This window comes from Schistocerca cancellata, chromosome 7 (assembly GCF_023864275.1).
Source record: "Schistocerca cancellata isolate TAMUIC-IGC-003103 chromosome 7, iqSchCanc2.1, whole genome shotgun sequence".
NCBI classification, from domain to species: domain Eukaryota; kingdom Metazoa; phylum Arthropoda; class Insecta; order Orthoptera; family Acrididae; genus Schistocerca; species Schistocerca cancellata.
In genome coordinates this window covers 309,143,809-309,169,109 of record NC_064632.1, presented here as the reverse complement: position 1 = coordinate 309,169,109, position 25,301 = coordinate 309,143,809, and positions in this window count along the sequence as shown.

The following is a 25,301-nucleotide window of genomic DNA, read 5'->3' as shown; positions in this document are numbered from 1 at the left end:
GGGAGAACCTGAAGACTTCTGATTTGTTCTCCATTCGGATAAGAACTTCTGTTCTCAAAGACAGCACCACGTAAGCCACACTGTGAACGTTAGCTATGGTCGTCGTACAGAGGTTGGTAGCAAATTACATATTTCACTGTCGTTCTTAACCACAACAGCAGTCATTTATGTTAGAGTTGCAAGAAAGCTGTCATCTCTCGCGTCCCGTATCCTCCGCTAAATGTCGGAGACGAGCGAAGTCTTCAACAATGAGAGATGACGGGAGGCGGGATGTATCGTTACCGAGCGACAGTCTCAGGAAAACACTGAACGGATCGTGAGCATACTGACGAATTCTGTTTGCGTTGCCGGTGAAGGCTCTTATTATTTGTCGAGGTAAGCACTAAATGTCTTTCGTTTCATCGTCTGAATGAGCTGTCTGAAATGTTTGACACTCTGATTTATGAAATAGTGCTTGAAAAAATACAGTCTGCACCAAGAGATATGTGGCGCACGATTGTAATTTTGTGAGTTACAGCTTCAGTTCGCATATCGGTAGTCCTAGAGCCAGGTGTAAGTTATTAATGTTAAAACTGAAAAGGAACATACGTGACATATAGAATTATGTGTAATTATAATGTCTTATGACACATTAATTAAAGTGTAGAATAGGAGCCGATCCTCGCTGGAGTTTAGTCAGCGATATGAATTAGTGCATTTTTAGTTTAGGTTAGTTTAGTATGTATTAACCAAAAAGAAGGGAATTGTAGCGAGTATCTCCTTGGGTACTGCTGGCGCATCTATCGGAAATCTGTGAATTTACACATCTCGCTATCAGATACACTCTGTGTTTTATGACACCCCATAAAAATGTGAGTTATGTAAATGTGGTTGTTACGATGAGGAATTCAATTTAGCTATTTGAAAACGTTCCTGATGACCGTTTTATTCATATGGAACGTCTCGCTAGGATGTAGTTAAGGTGGGATTACGTAGTTCAGCTTGAGTTACTGCGAGTGGCAACTGCCATATTTTCATATTGCAGATTTATAGAACATGTAGCGTATCTGAAAGTTAGTAAGATGACACTGTAAATTTGCGCGCGTGTTTTAAGTCCTGTGGTTTTATGTCCATCCATCCGCATACTTTTTGTTAACGCCTGACTTTTCATTTCGAATTTCCACACAGTTAGAACCAGGGGGAATGCAGTATCTGCGGTATTGCTCAGTATGTGACCCCGTCATTTTAAATTAAAGGTAGTCTCTGTCACTGTTTATATTTTTTCATATATTTTATTTACAAATGAGTTACAGCAAGATAAAACTAAGATACAAATTTTGTTTGGCACTACTGTTACCGACGCTGCGGAAATAAGGGTATCATGCAACGTGTGGCACAGACCTACAGTAAACCTCCTGCTTCTTGACAACAATAGCTCAAAATTTTACGTGTATGCTGTGTTAATTTCAGAGTAACTCTTTAAGATGAACGGAATGGTAGAACGTTGTATGTGACTTCTTGCAAACAGGAGGAGCTGAGACAAATGATAAAGTAATACCTTACTAACATCGTTCAACAGAGTACTCAAGTTTGAATGTATAGCCTCAGGAAAATTTCTGGTATATAGCTTTTTTTCCACAATTTCCTCAAGAACATGTCTTTTATCTCAAGACTTGGAGTATGCTTGCGGGAAAGAGCAAATATTTTTTGAGATAATGGATGTACTAAATTTACAGTAATGTTTTAGTGCCCATTTTAAGTGGATAGCGTTTCTTCAGCATTCTGACTTGTTTGATGTAGCCCTTAGTAGTAGGGTAAAGGGGTTATGACACCAATTTTGATATCAACTTGATATGCAAATTAAATGGATCAATTCATTCCCCAACCACCCCCACCCCCACCCTCGATCACGCCCACCCCTACCTGAGATGACGTCATGTGTTTAGCAAACCCTACACGTTGGTCCCAGCCCCCTCATTCCCCACCTCTCCCCCTCACGCAGCCTATGCTATTGGTCAGAATTTCGAACTTTGGCAGGACTTGTCTTCACATCCCACCCCACCCAACACCCGAGGACTGATGGGTAACTAAAACTGGTGGTGCCCTCTCTGTGACTCGATCTCTGGTGGTAACTGTCCAGATACAGGAGAGGAAGGTTAGGTTAGTGTATTTTCTTTATTTTGATTGGGAACCTGATGAAAAGATTAATTACATAACTGATCATAAAGATTGGACCTAATAACGTAACTATATGCTTTTTGCTGTACAAGGATAGCCTAAAATCGGAATACAGCCAAAAATTGACTTTACCATACAACTGGTGTTATCCTATTGGGAAAATATTTCACAATACCTCTCAGAACTAGTAACAGACACACTCAGACTCTACTCTTCACCTAAAAGCTGACAGTAATAAGGCAGGGGTGTAAGGTGTTTCTTTTGGTGGGAAATACATAGGTTGTAACTTAAATAGTGGCAACACTGCTGTAGTTGTGCGCCCTAAAACCACAAAAAAATATGCAATGGTATGTACTATTGCCGCTGATAGCACACGTTATTGACGTACCTACCTTACCTCTGAGCAAATGGACTCGCCTGTCCCAGGTCACCAGCATGCGCACAATCGAGGGAAACACTTATGAGCGAGCGGTCTAACGCAACAGTGTCACCATGTTTTCGAAACATGAACAACAGAGTTGAAGCAAGATTGATTGTGCTAGAGGTCGTACAGCACAACAGTGTCATCAAAGTCATCAAGAAGTGTGCAGGGACTCGGCATTGCTGTACATAACAGTGGCTTGTTGGGTGAAAGCCTACAACGAAGGTCGGCAAACTGTGGCAGACATGCATTGGGCAGGTCCTCCTAGTGCCTCTGAAGAAGCAGTGCACTCTGTTGCTGTGTTAGTGGACAGTGATCAACACCATACGATTCGTGAGCTCACATACAAAACCGGATTATCACATACGACTGTGCTTCGCATCCTGAAGGAATGCCTGGGCATGCAAAAAACTGCATCACGATGGGTTCTGCATGACTTGATGGAAATGCAGAAATGGATGCATTACGACACTGCTCAGATGCACTTGGAGCGCTATGAGAGCGGAGAGACTTTCTTACACCATATAGTAACAGTGGATGAGACATGGTCCACATCATACAAGCAAAAACTGAAATGCCAGTCCAACGAATGCCGTCATTATGGGTCGCCGCAAAAGTCGAAAGTGTGTCAGAGCCGCAGTATGGTGAAATTTATGGTGATTCTTATGTATGACTTTGATGCTGCTATCCTAAAGCATTACGTTCCTACATGGCAGACCATCAGTGCGCAGTATTACTATTCATTTTTGGAGCATCACCTGCGATCAGCTTTGCGAAAGAAGCAGCGACATTTTCTGTGCAACCCACCTATCATTTCGCACGACAACGCACGGTTCGGTCGACGGGACTGGGAAGTATTGTACCATTCACCATACTCCCTGGACTTAAGTCCTTGTGACTTTGATTTGGTTCCGAAGATGAAGGAACCACTTCGTGGCATTCGCTTCCGAACTATTCCAGAGATTCGACAGGCAGTAGACCACTCCATTTGCACCATCAGCAGAACACGCTCTGCTAACGGTATGCTATGCCTTCCACATCGCTGGCAACGGGTTCCACAACGCTCGTGACTACTTTGAACGACAGTAACAGGTGCAAACATGTAACGGTTTTGTATCGGTTGTGAAAAAATAGTTGCCACTATTTAAGTTCCAACCCTCATATGTTCAACTGACGAGATGCTGGTGTTGGACAGAGAGGAGTTAAAAATGTGTATTTCCTGTAAACATACAGCTGAGTACAGTATCTATCGTTGTTTCATCTCAGAGTTCGCTACAGACTCCTGCTCAAAAACCAGCCTGCGGCCCAGGTAACCAAAGCCAATACACACTACTACAACTGATGGAAAAATGCATCACAGTTCTAATTCCATCTCAAAACTGTCATGAAAAAACCAGCACATGTATTGAATGGGTCACAACGCAATGTATGTACTGGGAAAAATCGTTATACCAAAAGACTGCAAAGGCGGTGGTAGTTGAATGTGCGTTCCCCTCGAGAGGCGCTCACAAACTGCTGAAAATCGAGCCCCTCTTACCTCCCCTCATTTCTCCCCTCCCTTCCTCGCTCCAGCTATCCACCCAAGGGGAGGACACAGACATTTTCAAAAGGCCAGCTGCTATGCCGGGTTTTGGGCTCTACCGCCCTTCCACCTCTGCTGCAGTCACTAACTGCATTGATGCGACACTCCTTCGCCAATAGAATAGCATGTACAGTCAACTGAACAATAGGAGATAAAAGGATTACAACCCCAAGTGCTACTTGTTCGTCTAAAATATAGTGACACAGCCCCCACAGGCCGCCCCCAGGTCAGAGTATGGCGTAAAACCAGGAAAAAATAAACTCTGACTATTTTGCTGCGAAAATTACTGATTACCGCTGTATGTCCTCATATTTCGAAACCGTTATCAGACTAAAGAAAAAGCGAGAATTTAAACTCATGAGAAAAACATCTATATTAAGGAATTTCTTTCAGCTTGATGGACGAATTACATGACCTCAGAGCGTCTCTCAAGTACAGTGTCTGTAAAAAACTGTCATGCATGTGTGTATTGCAAACATGTCAGACACTTGAAGTAACATTAGAGAATACATTCTTTCATGCCATTGCCTCACATGTCAGGAAAAACACAATCATTTTACGTTCGACGGCAACAAGTTATAATTAAAGAGAATGTAGCTGTTTTATACTCTATGGCAGGTCTCTTTCTACCAATGCGATGCTATATCATATTAGCATTTATGAAACGAATCGTGAGAGCCTGTGAAGAATCATTCTGTGGTGCCCTAGCCATCTCCTCCACCCACCAGGTGACATGTCATTGTTATCAAATTGATAGGCTAATTAATTAAATTCATCATGAGAGTCACTTCACATAGCGAGCAATTTTTTGTTTCAGCAGTCAGATTACAGAAACCAGGTAGGTCAAATGGGAATCCATGGAGTGAAGACGATGGTGTAAGGACAGTGCTATTAAAAACATGATCATAACAAGTATTTTACTGTCACTCTTATAAAAAGCGGTCTGGAGTCTACAAGCACATACAGGTCGCTGATAACGTTACACTTTCTGGTAGGAATTCGGAATCAAATTTATCCATTCAACCGCATGCATGTGTTGGATCCTGTAGAGACGTCTTTTAATGATTACAGCACTGGTGAATCATATTTGTGCCACTCTCATATCTCAAAACGAGTCACCTTTTTCGAACCTATCTGCTGAGGATCCTAGACAGCTAAAACACCAGAGCTGTTTTTTAGACAGTTCCTCTGCATCTAATAACTGCTTCTCAGTCACTGCCCCACCTTCCCTGCAGCTTTGTCCATGTGATCATCCCAATTTAAGTCGGACCTGAACTGCAGTCGGAGAACGCTATATCTATGACCTTCTGTATCCTGTGGAGAAACAGGACGAGCTGAGTTAATGCGACAGGACCATGTTTTAACACGTGGAAACCTGCTGTTTAAAAACCCAAAGAATTCCCCTCCTTCTGATGATCTATATGGACGCATTTTGGATAGAAAGATCATGAAAAGTATATTAACACTCGCCTGAGATTGGTGCTAATGCAAACAAATCTGTGTACTCATTAATTAAAACTTCCGGGCTGAATTGCCGTGGTCCATAAATAAAACTTCTTCTCCTTCCTGACTTTTCGTTGCCTACTGCGGGCAACATCTTCTGAGGTGAGTCGGGCCCAGGCTCCTTGCCGCTAACGAAGTGATTGCTTTTGCTGACATCATTTGCAATAGCGAGTGCGTGAATTGACGGTACCTCGTACGGAAAGAAAGAGTAGCTGGTGCTACTCAGGACTCGGCTGCGAGCGTTTCCGACGACTTCTTGGGCTCTTATTCGTGATGGCAGGAGAAGATGGAAGGAGAAGAAGTTTTATATATGGACCACGGCAATTCAGCCCGGAAGTTTTAATTAATGAAGACACCGGCCGTGAAAGCTTACATGTTATGAAATCTGTGTACTGCTATGGCACATCAGAGAGCATGTCTGCAGACTCATGTAGTGATGCACCTGATGGAAACTCAAAGTCTGACACAGTTCTACACTTCCGTCTGACTTCCACTCTACCATGTAGGGATCTGCAACAGGGAGCTGACATATGTACAAAGGCAATTTATGCGCTGCTCTGATCTTCTTTTTTCCCCATAAGTATATGCTCTTATTGCTTATAAAATGAGTTTCGCTATTTGTATTTACATCGCCCAACTCTGATATGCCCCCACAACCACGTCAGAACATCAGCAAACTGTAGGTTTCGGGCATTTATTTTATCCTAGTAGTAAGTTATTCGTTATTTGACAGTATGTTGACCGCACACAGCATCCTGGGCCTTGAGCCTTCCCCTCCCCATACTTAGGCAATTCACACCGCCAGCAGTGTAATTTATAGACGAACAGTTAGCAAGTTATGCATTCGACCTGCAACCATCAACTGCTGACAGCACTACATACATACGTATAAAGACTATGCATGCATATTACTAGTCGCAAAATCTCGATTTCGACCACTTATACTTTATTTTCGACTATGTTACATTCCCGCAAATAGCGAAAAACTCTTCGCAAAGAGATTCTGTAAGCGATGTAAGCATATTCAAACGTCCTGCTAAAGAGCATAACATCTGTGATGCTTGTTATATTACCGGTATTTCGTAACAATATTGTCGAGATTCGCCTGTAATAACAACAAAAAATGACATCCTGCTGTGCCTATCATGCCTACTTTTATACTCTTAAAGATCCATGATGATGGAACATAATAATCCCCATTCCGCTTTTTTGTGTGCTAGATGTCCATCAGATGGTGTGCAATAATCCTTCGTATTATTGTTATGTGTGGTCACTCACAACGAAACATTATACAGATACAAATCGTTTGTTCTATTTTACTGTGTGTCTATGTCTGTGAATGTGTTGCGGATGACTCCTGAAAACCCACTTGGGGATCTGCAATGCAGTACGTCCAGGATAGAGTCCAGCAGGAGTACTTGGAGAGGTTTATGGCCGCCATCTGCAACACGCACATAGACATACATAAAAATTCACTGCATCATGCAGAATATTTGGTTGTGAGGGGCCATACTTAACAATAATACTCACAAAGGACTGTCGCCCTCCATAAGATGGACATCTAGCACACAAAACAGCGGAATGATGATTATTGTCTTCCATCATCATGGATCTTTAAGAACATAAAAGTAGGTGCGATAGACACAGCAGGATGCCATTGTTTTACGTAGGGTGGACGTGTCTCTGCTGATCATCTGTAATCGAAGGTGGTACACTTCGTTGGATGTCACAAAATAATGAGATGCCAATTGTATCCTCAGATGAACATAAAAGCTATACCGATTTTGCTCATAAAACTAAAAGGTATCATCGCAACTGTATTTTCTTTTTTTAATAGATGCTTTATTATAGGAAATGCATTGATGTCAAAGACAATTGTTCTCCATTGCAGAACGGCAGGCTGCTGAGGGTGCAGGGGGCAAGTCTACCGTGGGTGGTCACCGATCACAGCTGCACTCTGACCAGCGGGCGGTGTGTAGCGCCGTGTCGCTATATTTTAGACAAACAAGTTCCACTTGGGGCAGCCATCCTTTTATCTCCTATTCTTTAGTTGACTGTACATGTTGGCGAAGGAGAGTCGCCTCAAGGTGGTTAGCGACCGCAGCGAAGGCGGAAGGGCGGTAGAGTGCAAAACATGGCGGAGAAGCTGGCCATTTGAAAAAGCCTGTCTCCTCCCCTTGGGTGGATGGCTGGAGGGAGGAAGGGAGGGGAGAAATTGGGGGAGGTAAGAGAGCCTCGATTTTCAGCAGTTTGTGAGCGCCTCTCGAGGAGAACGCACATTCAACTACCACCTCCTCTGCAGTCTTTTGGGATGACGATTTTCCCAAGTACATGTTTTGCATTATGACCCATCCATTACCAATACTGATTTTCTCACGACAATTACGAGGTGCAATTAGAACTGTCACGCATTTTTCCCTCAGTTGTGGTTGTGTGTATAGTCTTCAGCTACCTGGGCTGCATGGTGGTTTTTGACCAGGTGCCGATAGCGAACTCTGACGTCAAACAACGATATACACAGTCCTCAGCTGTATGCTTACAGGTAATACACATTTTAAACTCTGTCCAACACCAACATCTCGTCAGTTGAATGTATTTTCTGCCAAAAAGAATAATGGTAACACCATACACCCCTGCCTTTTTCCTGCCAGCTTGTGGGTGAAGGATAGAGTTTGAGTGTGTCTGTCACTAGTTTTGAGTCGTATTGTGAAATTCTTTCTCAGCAGGATAACACCAGTTGTATGGTATCGTGAATGCTAGAGCTGTATTGCGATTTTGGGCCGTCCTTGTGTTGCGCTCATTTTCACTTGCTTATCATTCCCTTGCAAATCACTCCTGTTAAACTTTTTTGTCTCTGTGCGACGATCTGATTGTATAACTGTGTTGTGATGTTATCTTCAGGAAACTAGCAGTCTCCTCGGAGTCAGCGGTAAGTATATTTGAAAAAAGGATGCTAGCATGGCTTCTAGAATGCCTTTATGCCTTGACTTGCCACTGTATTCCTCACAGCTAAAACATGTTGTTTTGATCCTGACCTTTACAAATTGTCCACTTCATTCTTCACTTTACGACAAATGCCCAATATATATGCAGGAATAGAACACACACTCACTCACACACACACACACACACACACATATATATATATATATATGCACGAAAGCCAAACTTCGCATTGTAAGGAATTTGTTGTTATGAACACCAAACCACATGATACCTGCTGTTCTCCCTTCTATTATCCATACAGCCACTGCAGTGTCAGAAGTGCTTGATCAGAAGCATTTTATTCTTTTCATAATTGCTAATATTTGTAAGTATTCTTGTTTAACTGACTCTGAAATTAGCTTATGTACCGGTGACTACCATGCCTGGATATATTTTATGGCTTTATGGTTACTCCAAATTATTGTGTTTTATCAGCCGATTGTGTAGAGGAGACAAGAAGAATATGGCTTTGGAACAGTTCGGGCAATTATGTTTCACGCACCGATGGGCAGCATCTGAAACAGATTGTTGTCTGTCACAGATGTGGGCGCGTCTCAAGAATCGTTTGTTCTACTGTGAACAATCTTGTTGCCTATGGGCGTTCCGTAGGCGAAGGCGTAGACATGAGGAAGCTGATGAAGAACTAATGTGCGTCCAGGAAGTGATCGACAGCGAATCGGAGGTAAGCAGGCCTTGCTACCAGACAAGGATTTTGTATCACTAGTGTACAAGAGGTCGTACATAGTAGTCACCACCAGACATTATTCATTGCATCAGGCTGATGTTTTCTGTACTTTACAGGCACTTACACAATTGTCGATGTGAAATGCGCTGATTCTATCTTCCCTTTCACACTCCTTCACAGCTTATGTCATGAGTGTGACTAAAATACTGACTGTCTGCACACAACCAAACATTAGAGCCCTTAATTAAGGGAAGGTCACTTCAGTGACAAAACTGTTTCTTTTTCTTTTGTTTTATTCATTACAAATGGCTGATGAGATCCCACGACTGTGAAAACAACAGGTTTGTTTATAAAATAACTTTGTCTGCTGCTAGTCACTGCTAGAAAAAGGAGACGCTAGAAACATACTGGATATTTTAAATTGTGTCAGTAGTGTACACCAGAAAATTACATTTTACAGGGGAGCAAAACAAAACGAAGCATCAATAACCTGGACGTAAATAACACTACAGACAACTCTCGTAATCAGTTTTGATAGGTATGGTACAATGACTAATATTACAATCCCTGCACTGCATGCCTCCAAAACGTACATAAACAAGCAGCAACGATGTTAGTGCTACACAGGGCTAATAAAATACATTTGAATCAAGAAAACATGGAACCGGAAATTAACATAGTGAAACAGATTGCAGTTGCCAATGTCTGAACTGCTTCCACGGTTGACACAGTACTGAGTATAGTAAAGGAAGGTCCAAATATAAGACATGCCACAGAAAAAAGTTAACAACAAATTTGTATATAGTGGTTTCTACATACAACAGATTCCAAATACCGTCAAAATAAACATGGCAGAAACTGGATTCTCTACATCTATACCACAAAGTGTAATCATAATACACATTCAGATTCTGAAATATATAAAATAACATGCCAGGATTATTTCTGTTCTGCCTAAGATAAACAGAGACAGAATTTCACACTAGGTTTACAGAGCGCATTGTAGCCTACACACACAACAAACATACATCAGCAATAGTCCTACACATGCACAGTACAGGTCACCCACTTGTTAACGTAGGCCAAAATGTCAATGAGCGCCACCGACTAAATGAAGAAATGGAGATATGTTCGCATCACAAAAAATAAGAAGATGAAATATTCAATGAAAAATTGGAAATGGATTCAGTGAATTCCTTTGGACCCTTAGATAGGATCCTTAAAGAAGCAAATAAAACACTGTTACGTAACAATTAGTATCTTTGTAAACAATGTATAAGCAAATAATGATTCAGATTACAGATATACCCTTTCCACGAAAGAGTAATATACACGCTCCGTGAACTTTCTATAGCGTAAGCTCTACTCACTATACGTCAAAATATCTTTGCGACTGTTTGTTATTGTATGTTTGTTTTCAGCGTGTTCTGTGCCGTTTAAATTGTATCACTGATGTTTAATATGTGTGAGCTTCTGCGTAAGTGAACCAGAAGAAAGCTGTAAGAAAAAGCTTTTTCCAAATTCACCATAACCTATACGCATAGATCCAGCGTTAATTAGAAAACTTAGCTTGTTTATATACTACTGAAAAGGCAGCAGCAAAATGCTTCACCTCACACAACGATATCATCACGCATAAGTGCTATAACACACCATAAAATGCGCTTGAAAATGAGAAGTGAAAGAAGAACAGAACTGGTAACGGTTGAAGGCGTTTTATAAACAAATCTATTTTAGTGAAGATCAAAAATTGGAACACTATATGTGAACGCACATTTCGAAATATAGTCTCTTAGACGTGTATTACATCTACATAGGTATTTTGTGGTGTAAGAGAGATAATGTAACAGTACAGGACGCACCCGCCCCCCGCCCCCGCCTCATCATGTCGACTCATCGACACCAGCCTACTTGCGTATGAACACAGCAACGAAGACCGTCAGTATCAAAGTTTAGCGCCGTGGCATGTGAGAAATTTCATGTTACAGGATGTACGAGTAGTATGTTTCTTAGCTTCTCGGAATGCCATTCGCCCGAGCTTTGTGTGTACGGCTTCTCGGGATCAAAAAGTCTGCCTTGCGTCGTCCCCCAGAGCAGTTTGTTGGGCACCTCAGTGCTACTGACTAAACAGACCTGTGACGAATCGTTCAGCTCTTCTTTCAATCTTTTCTACGTGTCGTTAGTCAAACTTGGTAAGGATCCGAAACTGACACACAGTGCTCAAGATCTGACCGTTCGCGTGTGACCTTATTCGTGCGTTAATTTCTGTTCTTTAGGATCCTTGTAAAGAATAAGAGTCTGACACCTATCTTGACCAAGTCTACGGTTATGTTATTGTCCCATGTTGAATAATTCTTCACAGAAACTTCTGGATAGTTGATGGTTGTGACTGCTTAAACTGCAGTTTGGGCTGCTGAGCCTCTGCAAGACATCCCAGTCTTAGCGCCATATGACATTAACAGTTTACAAGTCACATTAAATACTGGCACAATAGATATCGAACCAGAAAATCTTCCGAGACTAGTGTTCGATTTCCTAATTTAATTTCCTTAGCATCACCTGACTTTTAAGACACGATTCTGCTCAGTTGCTCTTCCAAGTTCTTTGCCATCATTGACAGAATATCGCCAGGAAATCTCAGAGTTTTTCTCTTTCAAGATTCCATTTTTTCTTTTCAAATGATCTTTCAAGACACTTTCTGTGTATGAAAGAATTTCCAGGGCACTGGCTAACCTTAAAAAGTTTTATTTCTTTTTTCGGAACTTAACTTCCTTTCAGAATTATCCTCGTTTCCATAACTACTGAGTCAATATACTAATCGAATACATCGATGAAAGGCTACATTTTGTTCTTACTTTCCACTACTTCTGTTTCATATTCGCTGATTCTTGTAACTGCAGTTTTTCTATACATGTTGTAGATAGGTTTCGACTCATAGTTGTAACTGTTTCAAATTGTAAATACTATATTCTAATCAGAACGATCAAAATCGTTCCAGAAATCTGCAGTGTAGGTTGTCATCAGTCTATTTTCTAAGATCAGTCGTAGAGTCCTATTGCCTAGCGTGTTCCCAGTTAACTTTTCCAGTTCGACTTCTCTCAGTTGTACCACTCTTCAGTAGACATTGTTTTGCGACCAAGTGGAACTATGAAATTAAAACGTGGAACTACGAACCTTTTAATTCCATAAGATAGTTTATTTACGAGGTGAATGCTTCATTATATAGTAAATGAAATAGGATAATGAACGGTTTGTCGTGAAAAACTGTGGACTCATTTCATAACTGAAGTGGAAATTGCGATAGGTCGACTGTAATTACTGAATTCCTAAGCATCTCAACGATTAGTCCCAAATATGCTGCGTGACTGATGCTGTTTCAGAACCGAAATGATATTCAAGCAATTTTTATTTCTTGTAGAATAATGTGCACGCAAAATGTTACGATTAACAATAAAGAAAATGGAAAATGGGTATAACGATGTTCGGGGCTTTTAGCAAACATTTTGTAGCTGTTTTCAAAGTAAACATAGTACCTTCGGTGACACACTGTCACGTGCCTTTGCTAACTGCTTCAAAGAGCTTCTGGTTTCTAGAAACATACGTGTTCTTTAACCTTCATGATTGTTATAATAGCTATTTGCTTCAACATTCGAGGTACTTTTTTTGAGCTTTTGGCTGAAATGTTAGACAATAGAACGCTGACATTTTATAGTTTTTCTATGTTCATTCCCATATTAGTTCTGTTTCCTCTTCAGCCTGCTCTGGAGCACTCTTCAACAACAGAGGAATCACATATGTGCGACACAGTGCAGTGCCACAAGAGGGAGTTAACTCCAACAATATTTCGTCAATACTTCGAAGATCGATTCGTCTCCCTCTTGAGTATATTAACAGCAGAAGAGTCAATTAAGTCTAGAATTTTAGCACGCACGCTCCTGTGTAAGTGCTATGCAGATCTTTCGCAGGCTGGAAAAGGTAATTCGCCCAGTCCAACTAACTGTACTCATCTGACTTATGGAGAATGCAGTAGGAAGTGTTAGTGTTTTACTTCCTTTTTCTTTTATTACTGTGTATGATGGGTGGACGGAATGTACATTTGATGTCAAGCAGGATTTGACTTGATTTTTTTTTGCATAAATAGAGACTACGTCATTTCTTCAGTCTGTGATACTAGCTTTTACATTAGTGTCAACATATGGGTTACTGCTTTCAACTGAGATCAATCGACGACGCCGGGATTAAATTTTCTGAGACGACGCCGGGATTAAATTTTCTGAAAGTTACACACACGTATTTCATAAAGATCCTACTGTCAGTTCAAAGATTATTTCATCTCAGATGATACTTCTATGTGACGTTAGTTGTACCCTTCACGGTAAAGGAAGTGCTTACCATAATATCTGTAATGTCCTGGCCAAATATCTACTACAAAAAAGTATATGTTTATAAATGGAGCAGGTAATATTTGTCGGAAACTGCTTCTTTCCAAAAGTGGCGCGTACTGTTCAAGCGGTGTTCAGAGACAAACTGCTTAGGAAGCTCAGTGACCAATTATTGAATCCGAGTTTAATTTAATCTGAGTTCCTGAATTTGAGAAATATGATTGCCCACATTAGTCTAAACACTGTATCTACCTAATGGGCTACCACAGGGTGTCACGGTGGTAATTTCTATGCTGCATTGATGACGGAAGAGGGTTAACCATTACGATCCAGAGACGCTAAGCTTCAAGCTCAAGCTGCAATACTTGCCAATGACGAGCATGAGAGCTGAGGCCAAAGAATCTATAGCTGGCAGTCTCTGTAGGTCCTGCGATATCCTAGCTACCACAAACTTTCCGTATCTGGGGGGTTTTGCTAAGGCTGACCGATATTTCTGTTCTGTCTCTTGACATCAGTGTATAACATAGTAATGTGCGAGGAGAGGTCAAAAACGGAGTTACACTTGTCGTCCCACGCTAAGGCCATTGCCCAACAAGAGTTGTGCATTATCAGAAAAGAGTGTTATGTTCTGGGATTCCTGAAGACACAGTGCTCTTTCGGTATGGACTACCGGTGCATCATTGTGTGGCAGTGAAATGGTGTGGCAGTTGGGAAAGTACAGCAATGTTGAATTGAACTGGACAGTAGGATTTTTGTGGGTAAAATATGTAATCTGAACAGAGATTCACCGTGAAATTCTGGCGTCATATGGACCAGGTGAAATTTGCGTCCAGCCGTTGTGAAGCGGTGCCAACAATTTGACGAAGCCCGCACAGACGGCGGAGATGCTGGTCGGAAAGTGAGACCTTCGATATCGACCACAGATGAAAATGTCCAGGCAGTCGAGGAACGATTCGGAGCAGTCTCAGGTATTCGACGGTGAGGACCTTCACACTCCAGTTCTTGAGAAGCTCCGTGACCAAGGAGCTGATTTCTGTCGTCGGTTAACCGAATAACCGGTAGAACGTTGTGATAGTTGCTTACAGAGACTTGTGGACTATGATGAGGAATAGTACCATGCGTCTGTATCACTTTGAGGTACAACACATTACTTAATAACCGTTGTAAGACGTGTATATTTCTATTGTCAAACCACGATTTATGAAAGATGTTTATATTTTATTAATAGGATTAAGTAGGAATAATTAGTATTTGTTATGTTGGAAATAATTGTGGCAGCAGGGAATGTCTGCACCAAAGTACTGTTGGCAGGAGAGACCGCACATTGATGTAATTTTAAAAAGGGAGGGAGAGACCGCGTATGGATACATTTTAAGAAAAGAGCGGGGAAGGCCACGCATTGATACATTTTACAATGGTAGCAGGGATTGTCTGCACCAGAAAGCATTGTTGGTGGGAGAGACCGCACTTTAGCGTTCGTAGGAAGTCAGTAGTAAGCGAGAAGTGAAGCGAGTCAGTAGCAGGTCTGAAGCGAGAGGTTGAGAGGAGCGGTGGGCCTGCCAGCCACCAGCTATGATTTATAAGAGATTATAAACGTATGTACAGATACATCAGCTAACTATTATCATAAGAGGAACTAATATTATTGAATTATTTTTTTTGAGAAACTCAGGACTACTGAAGGTATGTTTGCGCAATGCTAGCTGCAAGATTATTGTAAAAAGTAAGTCCCATTTGAACGTTTGTAAAATCATTTCATTCAGAATATAATTAATTTTTGCCATCAATATTGCATTACTGATTATAATACATCCCAAAAAGCATCAACGTAAAACTTTGAAAAAATTTATTGTTGTCAAGAAAAAGTTTAACTATCAATTAAGTAACGTCAGTCAAATTAATTAAAGAATAACGTCAGCTTTGCTATTAAAGAATAACGTCAGCTTTGGTAATAAATACACCCACTTATTATGACAGCCCACCAGCAGCTAATACTGTATAGTAAAACAGAGTAAGTCTATTCATGTCGCAGTTCGATGTAGCAATCAGATGGCGATCCAGTAACAGTACAAAAGGTAAGGAACAGTTTTGGTTTATTGCAGGTAACGACTGAGGGCCACGACGACGACACATTCTATGTTTCGTCGAAATAATCAGAAAATCACTTTTAATAAACAGCATTTAAATTTGTATGCGAAGATTGAGAAAGAGAATAAATTTCAAAGGGAAGATTCCATTTGTTATTGCTAAGCAGGAGATAGAAATCCTAAGGGAAGGTTTCATAGGTTATTGTAGAAGAGAAGGTTGCGTAACAAAAGAGATATAGAGGAGACGGGAAGGTTTCACCGTTACTTGTACTGCCTTAGCAATGTGTAAGTCAATTTTGGGAACCCCGTCGTATACAGCACTGCAGTTCTGGAGAACCTTTAGTGAGCTGTCTCTGAGGACGATAAGACATCCTCTACAAGAAAATTAGAAAAAAAGAGGAATCATTCGTTAGAATAAAACATCATTTCAGTACGGAAGGAGTATGAGAGGACTTTGAGTAAGTGTTTCGTTAATTTGTTCAGGTAACTCTAAAAGATCTAGAAGAAATTTAAAATGTGCAAAGCGTCTACTCGAGGACACGTGCACCTTGAGTCAAGCAGACAACTGACTAAGCATCAGATATTAGGAAGATATCTAATTGTGGCAGAGCTGCACAATGCCTTTAACTGCAGCAAGATTGGTATGGCATGTTGAGAAATTTTACGTATCACTGAAACAGATATGCGGAGAGATGTGGAGCGTGAAGAAGTCTGCAGAGAGAAAATGTGCTTAAAAGAATTATTCACGAGTTAGAGAAAATAACCTCTTTTATAGTAACGTCTAAGTCCAAGGTTCTCCTGGAAACACGAAATTTGGAAACACGACCATTGACCTGCTGTTCTTACTAAATTTGAAGGAAATGAAACACAGAAAACGATGGAAATAAGTTTTACGACGCAGGCACAGCACGACAGGTTGCATGTGGGACACGTGCAAGACCACGTGTTGCCGTGCCCACAAGCCTATGTCAACGGCTCCTGAAAGTACGTGGCGTGGATCATTTTATACGCAGAACGTCTCGAAATGTAAAGGATCCAATACTCGAACAAGAACAAGAAGCTTCTGGGTTTTTATACAACAAAAATATATAAATTAATGGAGCCCTCAACTTTAGAGAATCGTGCTTGCGAGCCCTAAACCTCAGATTTATTGTAAATAGCGTACGCATCTGACCGCGTGGGGCATGCTTATTCGCCCAGTAAACCGTTTGTTACGTGTATTCTTCCCTGCAAACCTCTCGGTTGTATAAAACGTTTTGCACCAAATACATCAGTGACAGCAGTTATAATACAGGCATTAAACAAGGATTCGAGAGAAAATTTCTTAGTCTTGCGGCACAAAAGAGTAATCACATGATATTATTTCTCTAAAAATGTGGAAGAGCTATCTGACAGTTGGCAGTTAGGAAAATAGAGAACTTGTTTCTGTTTCATTACACGTAGTACTGAAGTATTGATGCTAATTATACTATGTACATTCCATTTTATTCTGTCACTTGTAGCTAGTACTTAGTAATCGTTAATTACTATTATTTGTAATATACGAGGATAAAGGGTGGTCAGAACATTCTGAAATCCTTGTAAGGGAATTGCAAGAGAGACTGTGCCGAGAAATAACTGTTAGGAAAAAATTCAATACGTTCTGCAGTTTGCTAACTATTTAGTATCGAAGTTAGCCTGTCAGGCCATTGCGCGTGCACTTTCAAACAACTTGTCAGAGACAGTGTCGCCAATCTTGTTCTTCGTTTGGTTTTCTGAAACCGATGAAACAAAGCCTTTGCTCACCAAGCACAAAGCTATCACTTCCGGAAAAGGTACATTTCATGTAACTGGTAATGAGAATTCTAACAAGCTGTAAGTCATTGACCTAAGGATGTCTGTTACCGCGTTTCAAAACATGCAGGTGCTTGAATTTGCGCACGCAACGAGCTGATTGGCCAACTTAAATGCTCAACAAGGAAACGGTGCAACGTAAAGAATTTTTTTCTTACCAGTTATTTCCCAGCACAGCTTCCCCTGCAAAATGCTTGTACGCTTTTCAGACTGTTTCTGACTACGCTGTATATTATACTCTGACAAACGTATTTCCGATTGTCAGTCTGTGAAAAAAAAATCTCATTTACTCGTTTATTTCCTTTGCAGCTTCCGTGCGCCAAATGTATCATCGTCTGTGTATCGATGAAAGTGTTAACGTGAGAGAAAATGCAACCAGAAAACTCAAGGAGTTTGCAAAAGTGGTGGAGTTATTTTCATGTCTAGTTTGCATGATAAAACTATTTCTTTCAACTGTATTTATGGTTGTTAATAACTAACCTCGTAATAGTCTGCTATTTCAATACTATCGTCAATATTACAATAGATGTCTTCTAACTCTAAAAGGGTATCTTGATCTGAGGTATTTATCAATTCTTACGTTTGCTTCTTTAGGAAGCTGCTGAATCGTTAATGAATATTTCTGTCAAAGTCTGCCAGGAGCTCCTTTCAGAGTTGCAAAATTATATGAACGATTCATCATTTAATGTTCGTTACCTGATCGTCAGCAAAATTGTGGAGGTATGTCTGTCAAGAAAATATATTACAGTGTTGGATTTGTCCACACTGTTTCTAAATATTAGATTGAAATCGAAAACTCGTTGTAAAACCCTAGGTGGTGTACTGGAATGCAGATGTGATTATCGATGAGAAACTCCCAACTTATATACTACTACAGGGAAACACGTTTCTCAGTATATTATTCCTGAGCTCTAATAATTACACTGGAACACGGAATTGGTGGACACAATTTGTTTAATATTAGTTCTGTAATAGATGAGGGTGAAAGGTACCATCAGTTTAAAAGGCTTTTCCTTCTGTGTACACTACTGGCCATTAAAATTGCTACACCAAGAAGAAATGCAGATGTTAAACGGGTATTCATTGGACAAATATATTATACTAGAACTGACATGTGATTACATTTTCACGAAATTTTGGGTGCCTAGATCCTGAGAAATCATTACCCAGAACAACCACCTCTGGCCGTAATAACGGCCTTGATACGCCTGGGCATTGAGTCAAACAGAGCTTGGGTGGCGTGTACAGGTACAGCTGCCCATGCAGCTTCAACACGATACCACAGTTCATGAAGAGTAGTGACTGGAGTATTGTGACGAGCCAGTTGCTCGGCCACCATTGACCAGATGTTTTCAGTTGGTGAGAGATCTGGAGAATTAGCTGGCTAGGGCAGCAGACGAACATTTTCTGTATCCAGAAAGGCCCGTACAGGACCTACAACATGCGGTCGTGCACTATCCTGCTTAAATGTAGGATTTCGTAGGAATCGAATGAAGGGTAGAGCCATGGGTCGTAACACATCTGAAATGTAACGTCCACTGTTCAAAGTGATCCCAATGCGAAAAAGAGGTGACCGAGATGTGTAACCAATGGCACCCCATACCATCACGCCGGTTGATACGCCAGTATGGCAATGATGAATACACGCTTCCAATGTGCGTTGACCGCAATGCCGCCAAACACGGATGCGACCATCATGATGCTGTAAACAGAACCTGGCTGGCTCTGAGCACTATGGGACTTAACATCTGAAGTCCCCCTAGATTTAGAACTACTTAAACCTAACTAACCTAAGGACATCACACACATCCATGCCGGAGGCAGGATTCGAACCTGCGTAGCGGTCGCGCGGTTCCAGTCAGAAGCGCCTAGAACCGCTCGGCCTCAATGGCCGACTAAACAGAACCTGGATTCATCCGAAAAAATGACGTTTTGCCATTCGTGCACCCAGGTTCGTCGCTGAGTACACCATCGCAGGCGCTCCTGTCTGTTATGCAGCGTCAAGGGTAACCGCAGTCATGGTGTCCGAGCTGATAGTCCATGCTTCTGCAAACGTCGTCGAACTGTTCGTGCAGATGTTTTTTGTCTTGCAAACGTCCCCATCTGTTGACCCAGGAATCAAGACGTGGCTGGACGAATGCGTTACAGCCATGCGGATAAGATGTTTGTCATGTCGACTGCCAGTGATACGAGGCCATTGGAATCCAGCACGGCGTTCCGTATTACCCTCCTGAACCCACCGATTCTATATTCTGCTAACACTCATTGGATCTCGACCAAAGCGAGCAGCAATGTCGCGATACGATAAACCACAATCGCGATAGGCTACAATACGAACTTTATGAAAGTCGGAAACGTGATCGTATGCATTTCTCCTCCTTACACGAGGCATCACAATAACGTTTCACCAGGTAACGCCGGTCAACAGCTGCCTGTGTATGAGAAATCACTTGGAAACTTTCCTCATGTCAGCACGTTGCAGGTGTTGCCACCGGCACCAAGCATTCTGCAGTGAAGTTGAAATGGAACACATACTCAATCTATATAGAACGGTACTTTTGGTTGACCCAAATGAAATTATTAGTATGAAGAATATGCCTATAGCAATAAAGTGCAGTGTTGCTGTTTGTTTCATTCCGTATTTTTTTTTGTTCTTAGTTTTATTTTCATGAAAAGAAACATATTAAATTGATTTCATACCAAATTTTCGTACACAGCGATATATAAAGACAAAATATTAGGAGAATAAGCCGAAAATTATTCTTTTATGCTCTGTGCGCGTGGGGTTGATCTGCTATTCTGTTATTCTGCGCAACGGATTAATCTGAGATGTACCCTTTACCCTGTGGCTCCTGCAAGATGCAATTTCCACCCCCACACTACTACAGAAGTCAGACAGACGCTCCTAACGTTCTAAAGAGAAATGCCTGAGAAACGTTCAGTAATAAATATCTTCTGGAGTCGTCCGCTGTAAGGAAATGACACAAAAATTCACAAAATTTCTTACGTAACTCGTGGGATACTTGGTTACTGGAGTAGTGCTAGTTAGTGTAAGAAAAACATGAAACTAACGAAAATTATTATTTATTTTGCAAAAATTGTGAGAAATCACAATGGTACATTTATTTATGAATTGAACAAGTTATTTCCAGGTTATTTTCGGAATGTGAAGTTACCTCTCAAAGATAGGATTCGCTAATAAAATTTCTATACAAAGTTTAAGATTGTTATTGACTTGGCAGAATGGCTGAGAGCCGCGCCTACTCAACTTGAATAATTATCTGTTAAAATGTTGCTAGGTACAGTCGAGGCTGCCGCGTGTGAAATGCAGTGAAGTGTACTGTTGTGGAGGAAATATGGGGCTTTCAATAGCTGTAGCGCACAATGCTGTAAGCTGCGATGACTGCTGTCTGCGCCGCTCGCAGCTGACAAATAAGATAACTCTCGTTCTATCTGGATTGACCTTCATCAATCAAACTCTCCCTACGCCTTGATGAAGTCAATATTCCTATTCGCCACTAGCCACTCAAAAATTCGCTCACAGGCGTTTAACTATAACTCTGTCCGTTCACACCGCACAATAAGTGTGTTGGACAACACAGTGAACAACGCTTAATTGCAAGGACTCAATATAGAGTCGTACTTCGATTCACTCTCGACAGAGATGCTCCCCAGCGAAGTACTGAGGAGAGACTTGTTCCTCGCTCCAAGAGCGACAATGGAACGGCGCTTCTCCAAGCTAGACGTGAAGAGGTATATCTTTCGGTCTCTTCCATTACTCCTTCAGCTCAAGGCGTCAGAAATATCGTCTGTCAATCAGTATTGCTCTTCTAAAACGGGAGAATGACGTTGCATTTAAGGTGACCAATCCTGAAATCTGTAGTATCGGCGTTTGGCGTTTGCTGTCTCCCTGTGAAAATCTCAGAAACTGCGTACTATGTGTAAAGAATTCGTAGGTTGGACGCTCCCACACAATGTAGTGGAATTTGCTTTTAAGCCGAACACAGGGTCGTTTCCCCTTTCACTCGGGCACATGCTGTCTGATCCATTGGTGGCCAAGGTTGACTCATCCTCTGAAGGGACCGGCCTCCCGGTGTGTGGTCTGCCTCTCTCGAACTAAAAACTCCTGTGACCGTCGTGTCTGGAATGTATGTGTGTACGCCAGCCTCGAGTATTTCAACCCCGGTGCACACTTTTTATTTGCATATCGTTTACATGAATTCATACAACATTGACTTTATCTTATCGAGTTCGGGTTCGAATGAAGTGTCTTGATGTGCGGAATATGATTGTGAGGGCGGAATATGTAAGCAATGAAGGTCAGGAGACACGACGTCTTACAATCCAAATAATTACTGACAGTTGTGCTATACACTAGTGCATAAAGATCATTCATCATGAATTCCAAACACGTGTTGTACATCCCAGAATTCGTCCCACACTACCAGAAATGTATTAATTAATTTTGATTCTGTTTACACAAAACAAAACAAAATTATAAATCTGATGGCCGATTTGACTGGATGTGGACACAACTCAGTTTTCATTACCGCTCGTCGTGTTCTGCTGCCGGCGGCAGGCGCTGCGTCGATCGGCGAGTTGCCTCGGAGCTGTGCGGCGCGAGTCGGCTGCCCTCGGTGTGTATGCACAAGACATGTAGAGGCAAATAAATTTCCTTACAAGTAAACTATTCATGAAGAATACCGTTACATTGAAGTGATGATAACATCGCATCTGTACATAAGACAAGACACGCATAAATAAATGAAGATCAAACAATTAAACAATACTTGAGGAACACAAACGACATTGAACACAACGAACGTGATGATAACGTCACAGACGTTCGTAAGACGTATGAAAAATAAACGTGTATTCAAGACGAGTGTAAATCAAAAATAAACCGCTCACCACAATGCTGTTCATCACATCACAGATGAGAATACTACACATCCAAACGACACATAGAATTAAGACATGTGAAACAAAAGTTATAATGTTTATAAAAAATTTATTTGTCAGAAATGCGAACATGGAAAACACAAAAGACAGCATTAAGGCAAGTGACACAAGAATTGACCTTAAGTGACATTGTTCAGCGAAGAGCACTATAAAATCGATACAGAATGGATGCCATTTCAAACATCTGGTCACACAAAACAATAAATTTTCCGATGACACACTTTATTGCACCGATAAGGTTATGCTAGATAGGATGGGACGCGCAGCACCTTCACGTTTTCGTCAACTGTGCACATGTTATCTAACCTTGTAAGACGTACAAAAATAAAATGTATATCGAACCAACAATCAACATGTTTGAAGTACTCATCACTGATCACTGGGAGACCTCCTTCTCGTTTACTAGGAGGTTACGTAGTGTCAGCTATGCGAACCGCGTTGGCGGGCTCGAATGTCAAGAAAAAGAAATGATCGTATACCTAACTTTCTAGAGCCTTAACTTAAGCATGCAATATACATATACTTTTTTTTCCACTAAATTCAATACCGTCAGCTCTGCGAGCCATGCTGATGCCTAGAATTTCAATAATCTGGAAACAAACCTTTTGAGTACTTTGCTTTGTACACTCGAGATATTTTACCCAACCTTCAAATTCTAACATGCAAGGTAATACTAACAACGTTTCGTGCACTGCTTTGTAATGGTAAAATTTCTTCTCCGCCAACTTCAAGGTACCTTTTGTACGCCTCTGTATACTAACAACGTTTCGTGCACTGCTTTGCAATGGTAAAATTTCTTCTCCGCCAACTGCAAGGTACTTTTTGTACGCCTCTGTATACTGCAAAGAAATCTCATTAAATATTGGCACGTGTCTAATTTTCACCCTTCACGCTATAGCCATTACGATGAACACCTTGCATGGTAATAAGTAAAACATGTATACATTGCACTGAATTAAAATTCAATATATACAACAAACAAACAAACAACAATTGAAAGACATGGAAATGGCAATGGGCTTGCGTGAGGTGCCCGATACTCCAGCGCTACTGGAAGTACGTATCGTGCTGTGGAATGCGGGCGGCTCCTCTCCGCCTTGCTCTGCGCGTCGCGACAGCGCACGGAACACAGGCACACACACCTGCAACCGCCATATCACCTCTCCACATTCACACCAAGTGTCCCATGCTTCAGGTACACGTAAAATGACTGTCTATCTTAAGCACAATAAATAGGTACTAATTACTACAAGAGAAAATCTACAAGATACAGCGTGCTGTTATCAGACAACCACAATTTTTTATACCACTACTGCCGCACAGTACTCTATTGAGCCACCTACAGTCTCAGGCCGCCGGCGTTAGAAATACCAATCTCGCGCTCGCCATCATATATTCCGTAGGCATTGGGTGCTACTACCTGTCTAACCGTGTATGGGCCCTCGTAGAGGTGGAAGAACTTTGCTATTATTTTCTTTTCGACATCCGACGGTCTATGCCTTCTTAAGAGGACTCGGTACGCGGTCTCTTAAGCCTTCGTCCCTATTCCCTGCTCCCTTTCGATTCTCTTCATCGCATTCACCATCATGAACTCTCGGGCTCGACTCACGCGTTGCGTTGCTGGTGTGTCTCTGCCTCTCCTCCCGTCGGCGGTTTGACGATCCTTTCAGCCAACGACTTCTCCGGTTTCTGGGACTGTGGGTCTATCGGTCTGTACCCTGTACTACAATCCACGGCTTCGTTGAAGTACCCCTCTATCTTCGATAGGTGCTGTACCGAGGAATTATGTCTGTCAGGAACCAATATTCTAAAGAACACTCCAAGCTGGCGCACGTATCGTTCTGCACGGTTGTATTCAGGGTTTCTTTGATCCCTTCCTATTCTAATCCTGCGTTCCATCTCGGAAATTTGAAAATTGTAGCATGGCCTGAGAGGACTCTCTTTGGCCTCACACATGTGCGCACATGATCTTTCGTCAAAATTTCCATGTAGATTTTCGTTGTGGTGCGGTTTGTGGCGTAATGCCTGACGTGCTTAGTAAATGCGTCCATAACAACGAAAATAACTGCCGCCCGAACTGTCCCTTTGGGAGAGGGCCGTAATGATCAACGCACGCCATGTCATTCGGTGCTTCTGGTGTGATGGCATGCATTTCACCTCGCACAATCGCGTGTGGATGTTTTACACGCTGGCACATGTCGCATTTCATAACTATCTCCATAGCTTTCCGTCTGACAATGGTATGTTCCCATGTCTTGGCGATTGTCGCATACAACTTCGTCGCCCCTCAATGGCCAAGATACGCTGATAGCGTTCGATTAAATCTTCTAAAAGTGCGTCAGGGAGCCAAATTTCTCACCTTCGTTTTTTCCACCGGAAACATAACCTCCGCTCGATTGTGCACAATACAGCAGTATTTCTAATTCGCTCATCCTCTCCACCAACGCCGTACATCAGAAAGTCCTATACTCTCCGCATTTCTGGTGTTGGTCTTTACTGTGGCTAACTCTCTCCTGTATTTTCAGATGTACGCTTGGTCCCAGTGTTGTAACATTGTAATCGTAACTTCATTATTTTCTCGAACGACGTTTTTTTCCTCGCCATCCGTCCACAAAGAATTTCGGCTTAACCAGTGAGCAAATTGCTGTAATTACCCCACCAATAAGAGATTTCCAGATCGAAGTCCTGAATTGCCAGTGCCCAA